The 6338-nt window shown below is 36.7% G+C and overlaps 1 pseudogene; it reads left to right on the top strand.

Moving 5' to 3' along the window:
- The first annotated feature begins 2022 nt into the window (after positions 1-2022).
- The window catches only part of LOC116462696 (translation initiation factor IF-2, mitochondrial-like), a 74292-nt pseudogene continuing 69976 nt past the window's right edge, over positions 2023-6338 (top strand).

The raw sequence follows: 6338 nt of genomic DNA, 5'->3' as shown, positions 1-6338 counted from the left end.
ACAAAACTGTATAGTGGCAGGAAGTGAAAGCTGATGAGGCCAGCAGTTGCCTGGGTGTAAGAGTAGGAAAACATTACTGCAAAAGGTCACAAGGGAACTATTTGGGGTGATGCAAATATTCTAAATCTTGATTGTGATGGTGGTTACGTGGATATAGTATTTGTCAGGACTCATTAAACTGTAAAGTGGGTACATTTTTAAAAATGGGTACATTTTCTTATATGAATATTACACCTCAATAAAATTTGTTTTAAAAAACAGTCAGTGGATTTGTTTCTGTTAACGTTTATCATTACTGTTTATAGGATCTTTTCTCCATAGTAAACTAAATAAAATGTTTCCTGTATTTCTTTTAAAATATTGACTTGATTATTTTATTTTTCTTCAGCCCTCACTAAGGTTTTCTTTTTTTAAAATTATTAGCATTTTATATTATATGGTACAGAGCTATGAGAAAAATAAAGCTTTCTTCTGAACTAGATTAATTGACTGGCATTAAGGACACTTTTGCCTTATATATGTATTTTTAATTTGGGGTATTGTTGTTGTTAAGGAGTGAAAACTATGGATATTCAGGGAAAATTATACTGAAAGACTTTTAATTATTCTCATATTTTAGATTTCTTATATGTTTAAGATTACATACGCCTAAAGTGAATGTTTTAAAGTTCCATAAAAACATATAGCCTGGTCAAAGCTTAAGTCCTAATACTTTCTTGAAAAAGCAATGCTAGGGTAGCAACAGTGAGAGAAAAAGAAGCGATTCAGGGAAGGAGAAAATGTAGTACCTCGTCCAGGAATCCACAGCTTTAGAACAAAGCACCTTTTGCTTCCTCACTAAGGACGTATTCCAACCAGGTCGTAAGGTAACCCCTGCTACTCAGGAAAGTGTGAGATAGAAAGACAGGACAGGAATTTATCTGCTGGCTTTTTAATTTTTCTCATTACTCTAAGTTTGTGTGGAGGTAAAGCAACTCCATCTTGAATGCTACTCAGAGGTGTTGACTGACTTAGCACAAATTCTGTCCTTGAGCAAATTACTTCAATTGTCTTACAAATTCCTTCTGAAGCACGGTACCCTTTCCCTATGGTAAAAAAAAAAAAAAAAAAAACCCTGGGTCTGAGGGAGAATGGTGCAGGGATCCGCCAGATCCTCTCACCACCACCACAGATATGGCTGATATTCCTAAGTCAACTGAAGAACGACAAGGTTCGTAAATCTGGAGAGGAGAGCTTTATTTCTCATAAAGGGCTGCAGTCTTTGGGGTGCCATTCTGACAGGCTGGGAACTGTAGCCTATAGCCAGAAACCAGCAACAGACACTTCCAGGGAGGGAAAACTGGAACGGGAATCTATGTTGGGCAGAGTGGCAGGCGTACACATTCCATAAGGTATGGGAGGAGCCATGTATATTTGTGAAAGGAGAACTATGCTCATGTGCAATTGAGCGTCTCGGCCCTTATGGGTCCCACGTACAAAAAAACAGCAACATTGGCATGATCCGAGGGTAGAGTTTTTGGCCCTGTGATGCCCAAAGATGAAGCAGAGGACATGAAAATCCTTACTGCTCATTCTCCGTAGACTGGTCAGGACTACTCCAGGGTCGGTAGTCTTTTTTCAGGGGGTTGCTTGATATCTGTGGTGGAGTCCTTTGAGAGGGCTGGTTTCTTTTTAGCCCCTAGGAAACAAAGCCTAATGGTGGTTAGCCATTAGTAAGGGAGGGGGTCTAATGAGTTGTGTCCAACCTCCTATCCCGTCGTGGCTGAGAACTCAGTTTTCAAGGTTTCTCTGGGATCCACCTCGGCCAAGAAATGGTCCATTCAGTCGTTGTGGGGTGTAGAATTTTATTTTTAGTTTACACTATTAAACGTTTCTTTCTGAGTAACTGGATTTGTCAACCTCTTTCTTCTGTCTCTCACTGCTAAATAATGACGCATCACACCCCACACTTTTGAGTTGTGTCATTAGCTGCTTGGGAAGTTCTGTCTCAGGCATTCTACAGAACTTCATCTGATTACGGACATGACGGGAAGAACCACAGCCCCTATGCATCCCTTCAGTGTAGGTCTGGACACCTGGGCTGCTGCAGGTCCCCTTGTGACTAGGAAGTGAGGGCTGTGCTGGAGCCCAGCTGACACCTGGGAAGGCTGAGACAGCCAGCAGTGTAAGCAGATGAGGCCCCAGAGGGACAGTGTGTGGAAGTGTTCCAATGAGCAGGCTATCAAACAGACTTGAATGTGAGGATCTGGACAGGTGCACACAGTGGATTCTATGCTGTGAATTAGAACAGTCTAGAAGGCAATTGAGCATTTGAAACTGTAACGTAACTTGTCCTTTCAATTTGTTTTTGGAAATTTGATAGTGGTGGTAAGAAAATAAAGGAAAATTTTTCCTTCTGGACTACTTTGGGAAAGGTGTTTACTGCTTCAAGCTAATAATGATATTTGGAAACTAATTGTGGATTTATCCTAAAGAAAACAATCTACAGGCCTTTCTCATGAAGGTTCAAATTAAATTACTTTTAATGTCATTATTATACTCTGTATCCACCCTGAGTCCACTTACACTACTTCATCAAATGACAGAATTGTACATTTCAGAGTATTAATCTGCAAGCACCAATATTGAGGTCTGGTTTGTTCACATTTGCAACACAGTCCTCAATTAAAAATGAAAAAACAGAAAGAACCACTGTAACATCTAACATCATTTTTATGTATGCAAGATGTTGTGCTAACATAAGTTTTAAATCAAAGCTATACAACACTTTAACCAATACATATTTAATAAAGTTTAAATAGAGATATAATTCTCATAAGTGAACTACATTTTATTTTTATTTATTTACATTTTAGAGACAGGGTCTCACTCTGTTACCCAGGCTAGAGTGCAGTGGTGTCATCATAGCTCACTGCAGCCTCAAAGTCCTGGGCTCAAGCAATCATCCTGCCTCAGACTCCTGAGTAGCTGGAGCTGCAGGCAAGTACCACGACACCCAGCTGCTTTTTAAATTATGGTTATTATTATTATTTTTAGTAGAGAACAAGGTTTCCCTGTGTGGCCCAGGCTGGTCTCCAACTCCTGAGCTCAAGCAGTCCTTTCGCCTTAGCCTCCCGAAGTGCTGGGATTACAGGCATGAGCCACCAGGCTTGGCCTTAAACAATGTGTTAAATGCTACAGCATTTGTAAGTAAACTAGTCTTACTTAACTTATAATTTTTGACATATCAACACTTTTCCACGTAGAGTTTTATAATTGTTTCGTTTCCTTAAAGTACACTTGTGCTAGTGTTTGATAAAACCCCTTTAGTTATACGGTTCTAAGAAAAAACTGCATAGTCTTAGCAAAGAAGAAAAGTTCGAGAATCAGTAAAACCTTATATGCTGCTTCTCCATTTCTCCTCAAAATTTGTTTTCGTTTTAGGGCAGGCACATCTGCACGTACTTTCCTGGTTCTTTCAGTTCCCATGTATTCTAATTTTATTTTATTTTTTTTCCATCAAGAATAAACCAGAAAAAAACACCTTGTTTCAGTTTTTGTAATGCTAGGAAACTTTCATTATTTCAGAGGAAAATTCTGGGGCACATGTAAAGTCATGGGTTGCCTTGGGAAACAAATTCTGTTAAACATTCCAGGTCTATTTACCACAAGTAAATATAATCAGCATGAATTGCATAATTATGCATAAAATGCCAGATATTTTGTACAAGTGGGAAAAGATGAGACATGAGAAAGTAAGACTAGAGAAATAAGGTTACAAAACTGGTCAGTGACCAAAGGAGGTCTAGAATTTGGAAAATCTATGGCTGACTACATTTTTGTTCTCCCCAAGCCCATTTTATTGCAAGGGAATTTTTGCTTAGATCTGACCTTAAACTTCAATGAAGAGAGAAAAAAATATTCTCTGTAGGCTAATTTAGAGTTATCTCAGCAGTGTTCACCTCCATCCAGCAGTGTTTACGTTTCATTCTAAGGTTGGCAAAGCAGGGATTTCTAGATCAAAAGCTCAATATCTTTGAGTCTTTAATCAATATAAAAGTTAGTTTCAGAGAAACTATCCTATTTGATTACAATTTATGTTCTGTGCTTGGATTCATTTCTATAATTAAAAATTATACCAGGCACTTTTCACTGGATACACATACATTTGCACACACCAGCATATACATTCAGATGACATCACAAATCTTGGTCATGAAAAACTGGGTAGGTCTTCCTAGGACAAAAGGCAGATAATGGATAACAAAGATAGACTGTATGTGTCACCATTCTTTATATCCTAGGTGAGATTACTCCTATCTCCAATTCTCAATTATTAATTCTGATTTTTTGCACATGAATTACTCTGAAAGTTGCAATTTGAAATTGGATAGAAAATCCTTAATAACATTACTGACTCATGGGTAATTAAATCTGGAGCTTCCATATTTAATTCAAGTAATTCCCAAACTTGAAGAAATACTAATGAGGGTTTTTATACATAAGATAATACACTGTTTACTAATGTTCGAACCACACAAATACTTGTGAAGCTCCAAAAATTTAGTCAATAGATTTAAAATCTATTATTAAAATATGTTATCAGCCTAGCTAAGTGCCTCACACTTGTAATCCAAGCACTCTGGGAGGCCGAGGTGGGAAGATCACTTTAGACCAGGAGTGGACTTTTGACACCAGCCTGGTCAACAGAGTGAGACCCAGTCTCTAACAAAAAAAAAAAAACAAAAAACAATTAGACAGGCATTGTGGAGCATCCCTGTAGTCCCAGTTAGTTGGGAGGCTGAGGTGGGAGAATCGCTTGAGCTCAGGAGTTCCATGCTGCAAGGAGCTATGATTGCATCATTGTGCTCCACCCGGGGCTCTGCAAGACCCTGTCTAAAAAAAAATTTGAAAAATTAATTTAAAAAATAAATAAAAGATGTATAAAACACTTCATGTGTTCCAAAAGAAAAAGTAAAATAATAAAAATCTGTATGCTAATTATCCAACTCAAAAAGAAATCAATCTGAAAACAACTGAAGCCGATTATAACTCTTTCATAGCATCTTGCTTTCTTCAACTGCTGAGGCTACCACTTTTATGAAATTTTTTAGTATTGCCATGAATGTAAGATTGATTATCCACACACATGTGTACTTATATACAGATTAAACGTTTATACTATTACATATTTAAAAGGTGCTTTATATATTTTTGGCATTTGTTTTTGTTCAACTTTAAATTTGTAAGGTTCACCGATATTGGTATCTATAGCTTGGATTTATTCATCTTCTCTGTTATGCAACATTTTATTATATGGATCCAGCACAATTATTTATCAATTTTCCAGTTGATGGATCTTTCAGATATTTTTCTATTATAAAAAGTGCTGCAATTATTTTATTTACTAGATGGGTTGCTGTTCCTGTGACTTACAAAAAATTAGGCAAGCTTTTTTTTTTTTTAATTCTATTTGTGGATGCTTATCTATGGTCTGTCATATTTTTTTCAAGCAGATTTATTTCCTTCCATCATTTATGAATTCAAATTCAGAATTATATGTATATATACTGCCATATATTTCATTTACATAAAGGAAAGAAATGAGATATTTTATAAACCAAATTAGGGAAGAACTCAGAGGGGCGCAAAACAGAAGAAATTGTTTGGTTAGTTGATTTTAGTTATTTTACTTTTCCCCCACTGCTCTACCTTTGCAACCTAAAACTGTACCTAGAAAGTGCTTAATACATTTTTGTTGAATTAATGAATAAATTTATATATATTATTAGTATTTTATAGTTTGAGAGTCTAACTTAACATAGCTTCTGTATTTTTTTTTTGTTGTTGTTGTTTCCCAACTTTCTATTAAAATAAGAAAAAGACAATGCTCACACTACCATTAACGCCTAGGATGACAGTAACTCTACTGCTAGAATCTGAGAAGAATATTTGTCATCCATAGGCTGATACAACCAGTTGGAAAAATGTGATGGATAATCCATTGGTGAGAGAACATCTGAAGTGGTACTTTGATATTTTCTAAAGGTGGGTTAAGAGCTGTGGTGCGCAAGAGCCAGATTGCTCATAATGGTTTGTCAAGTCAAGAGCTACATTATCAGGAATTTTGAAAGTTGCTTGTTAAACTACTTAAATCTTGAAATCAGCTAGGGTGAGAGTGTTTACTCCCATTTCGATGGGATCATCACAGGCTACAAATCAGGACTCTCCCCTTTTGTTAAACATTTATGAACACATTACTCATCCTATCTTTGCTTCCTTTCTCTGCATTACACCAATCAGAATTCTAAATGTCTGTTATGCTACTACACATGTACTGCTTTTAAGGCAGCAGGAAT

This window comes from Hylobates moloch, unplaced genomic scaffold, assembly GCF_009828535.3.
Source record: "Hylobates moloch isolate HMO894 unplaced genomic scaffold, HMol_V3 SCAFFOLD_23, whole genome shotgun sequence".
Classification (NCBI taxonomy): domain Eukaryota; kingdom Metazoa; phylum Chordata; class Mammalia; order Primates; family Hylobatidae; genus Hylobates; species Hylobates moloch.
The sequence above is the reverse complement of the archived record's forward strand: the minus strand, read 5'-3'. Positions and strand labels throughout refer to the sequence as shown.